Below are 3,760 nucleotides of genomic sequence, written 5' to 3'. Positions count from 1 at the left end.
CAAAGCATCCAAAGCTTTCTTTTCTCCTCCTCTTTAATAAAATCCCAGCTCTGTTTCTCCACYACTTATCTTTTCCTGCCCTTCACTCTTGTGAGAAGAAGCGTTCAGCAGAAAGAGACATCTGCTCACTGAGAGAATGCCCTAATTATTCATGACCATTTAACCATTCAGGATTTGGTCTGTGTGGCATATGTGGCGTTTCTCATAAGTATGTGTAAGCCATACTTGTGACACAGTTTTTTCCCCTAATATATTTAAAAAACCGTCACAACATGCAATAATTCTGGTTTACCAACCAGTTGCCAGTCAATTTAAAAATAGTAACAGAACAGAAAAACTAAAAATGTGCTGATTCATCGCTTCATTATGGTTTTATTTTTGGCACATTAAATTTTACACCTTTGGAACATCATAAAGATTCATGTGTTTTTAAGCACTCAGAGTTATTATTATCATTAGTCAGACTGCTCTCAGTTTTGTTTTCTTCTTGACTTAAACCACTGTCTGTTGTTCTGCATTTTACTTCTCCCCGCTGCCCCTCCCCTCGTCTGTTTGTTCCTATCACAACAAAACCGTGTCACCGCTGTGGCTGTGGCCACGTAAATCACCCGGCAAGCATCATCTGTTCCCAGCTGTTTACCTCCAGCCAAACAAAGGAGTCTGCCTTTTTGTTGTCGCCGGGGTGGAGTGCTGTGTCGGGTCTGAGGGCTGTTATTCAACAGCGCACGTTGCTTTCCATCCCCCTCACTGAAAAGGCCAATTCAACACAGAGAATCAATGAAATGGGAGAGGAGACAAGGAGGGAAAGATGTCAATATGGAGGGTTTTTTTTTTTTTTTTGGACACAGGGAAACTAAAAGCAATCTCTTTTTCCCCCCTGAGGAGCAGACGGGGTGCAGAGGAGACACATCACAAGCAAAGGTGAAAAGTAACTGAATGGCTGCACACCCCCTTCTCCTCTCGAACCAGGTGAATGCAGAAGCTGTTCTCTTGGGAGGAGAGGCTGCWCAGTTTGCGTCTCCAGAGAAGGTTTAGCATGCGCGTTTAGGAGCTGCGAGGTCTCGTTTGCATCTGCAAATGAGACAGAACCCGGCCGGCCCGTGTCACCTTGGCAACAGGCCATCAGCACCTCCCTCTCTGCTATATTAGCAGCCATGGCTGTCTGTCTGCTTGTCAGTCTGCACCCTGCCTCCCTCCATCCCGACTCCGCAGGCTTCATCAGCACATCAGCGGCAGTCGAAGTGTCTACCTGACTAGACCCATAGGATCAAGCGTCTCCCTTAAATCTTTTATTGAGTATGTCAAATCGAGACAAAAACCAGCATTATAAAAGATGAATGTCTCAAGCTTTTGTGGGTGTACAGTGAGTCTGACTGAAAGCAAAGAATTGGCAGCGGTAACATGCTGTGGTCATGAAATTTGCATGATGTGCCTGTGCCAAGTGATGAGAAGCTGGCAGCCTTGGATTTTAGTTTAGTTTTTTTTTTTGCATAATACGTGCTGCGGATCATTTTAGTTCTTGCTAACAAGAAGTAAAGCCCCGTCATGGTCAAGGATGGTTGGCTGCAGATGTTTTGGGTTCACTATTAAAAGCAAAGCTGCTGTTTCAGTGTGGTGTGTCAGCCCGATTAGTGACAAAGTGTTGCACATCATGTTTTTCTCTTCCTCTCTGGAGTTATTTTTGCACCACCCAAGAAAACCAAACACTGTCAATCACAGTTTGTTTTGTGGCTTTGGTGTTTCAGTTCTTGTCATCTTTATTTTTTCCCCCAATCTTTTCTGATGTCTCTAATGTAAACAATTAAAAGAAACTTTGAGACAAACATGTTTTTTTTTACCCTTCCTCCTTCATTTGTGCTTTTCTTCTTCTCTTCTCACCCATCCCCCACAACATGCCACATGCTTCCTGTTTACAYTTGAAACAACTGGTAGGGAAATAAGACTATTTAGTGAGGATTTAGCRTTTGGAATTTCCTCATTGCCTACACTTCAAAAAGTACAGTTAAAAAAGACTTAATATTTATAATAACCACAACTGGTTGATTTAAGGTTGGYCAATGTTACCTTTTACATGAAGCTGTTTTCACTAACATGTTTCATCCTTTGGTATTCGTTTAAAAAGTAGCATTAAGACTAAACTTTAAATTCTCAACCGATTTATTAGAATATTCAAAGTATATGTTGTGATTTAGATCAACAGCTAAACAGTTGACCGAGTTATAGTCATTTTTGTCTTTCCTAAGTTTAGCTGAAYATAGCTGTGTTTCCATCCAATTTTAATTCAAATTTTGAGCGAATTCTTAAAATTTTGCAAAAAGAAAAAAACAAAGAAATGCAAATCAGACGTGTTTCCATCAACTGGCTTAAGCGAATCAATTACGTCAGATGCATATGTGTAGTAAACAGGAAGTAAAGTCGCATCTAGGAAAATGGAGAGAAGTTATTAGGAACGTATTGCTACTTTGGTAAAGTTGTAATTATTCTGTCATATCAGCTGGTTCCGGTGATGTTACATGTTGTCTGGAGAGGTAGAGAAAGAAATGCAGTCCTCTCCACGTTACAGGAATAACTGAGAAGATGCCGACCGCGGGAGGAGGGTCCTGCTGCAGTCGTGGCTGCAGTCGCTCTGGTATTGGTACCGTTCAGACTGCGAGAAAAGCTTATGGCAACCATCTTAAAATGGGTTGACTCCAGAAGTTAGTCRCTTGTAGATATTTGCCCAATGATGGCTTTTTCTGAGTTTTATTATATTTCATTCAGTGGTTAATGAGATGTTTTGCTAGAAGACAGATGCAGTTGACACCAGTTGTTAATACTGTAGCAATATTTCGAAAACAGATCAAAGTTAGCCTGCCTCTTGCCTTTCTACACAGTTCCGCTCAATTCTGGTTTCCCTTTTCTGCTCTGTCTGGGATTTCTCCCATAGACAAGTTCTCTGGTAGAATTTCAACCGGGCCAATCAYTGAACAGAAAGAGGAGTTGTGAACAACAATGACGATTTTCTGCGCCATTTAAGTCTATCTGTAGTTTAGCAATGGCAGCGGAGGAAGTGAATGAAGCCATTCAGTCTGCGTTGAAAAGGCTTCCTAATTAAATTAAATTTGTCTCTTTACAGCCATCTTGTTCATCTTGTTACTTCTCTCTTCCCAGTTGTTTAASAGCACGCAATTTCCGSTTAGCTTCTTAGCTTAGCTTCCATCACGGTCAAGCTGGCACACTACAGAYGTCACAGCCAAACGTTAGCGATTGGGTAAAATCAGATCCAATCATTTTAAAATTCAACAGAGTGCATGCCTCCAGCAAGAAATCACTTCTCCATAGCGGAGGTTGTGTGAGGCAAAATGTAGATTAAGGGGCTGGTTTTTAACAGGCTAGATCAAAGTATATGTTGGAAACAAATCTCAGCTACTAAAACTAAGTTACAGCTCAATATCTGTAAAACTGATTGAGTCTTAGACATTTTTATGTTGCCAATTTCAATAAACTGTTCGACGCTATTCAGATGTGATGTTCATTCAGTGATTGCTCTTTCAGAGTATTGCTAAATCTTATCCAATGGTTTGTGAGAAATTTTGATAACTCTTCAAACACACAATTATGGACAAATCTAATATGACATTTTGCCTTGAATTGATAGCTGGTGAAAATGAACCAGGGGGCTTTAACCTTGGTTTTATATATTTTTCCAGTAACATTTTTTTATTTGCTTGACCCGACCATTAACAGTAACATTGCACACAATGATTTGCTCTCTGTAAAA

The sequence above is a fragment of the Austrofundulus limnaeus genome, unplaced genomic scaffold (assembly GCF_001266775.1).
Source record: "Austrofundulus limnaeus strain Quisiro unplaced genomic scaffold, Austrofundulus_limnaeus-1.0 Scaffold165, whole genome shotgun sequence".
Taxonomy (NCBI): domain Eukaryota; kingdom Metazoa; phylum Chordata; class Actinopteri; order Cyprinodontiformes; family Rivulidae; genus Austrofundulus; species Austrofundulus limnaeus.
The sequence above is the reverse complement of the archived record's forward strand: the minus strand, read 5'-3'. Positions refer to the sequence as shown.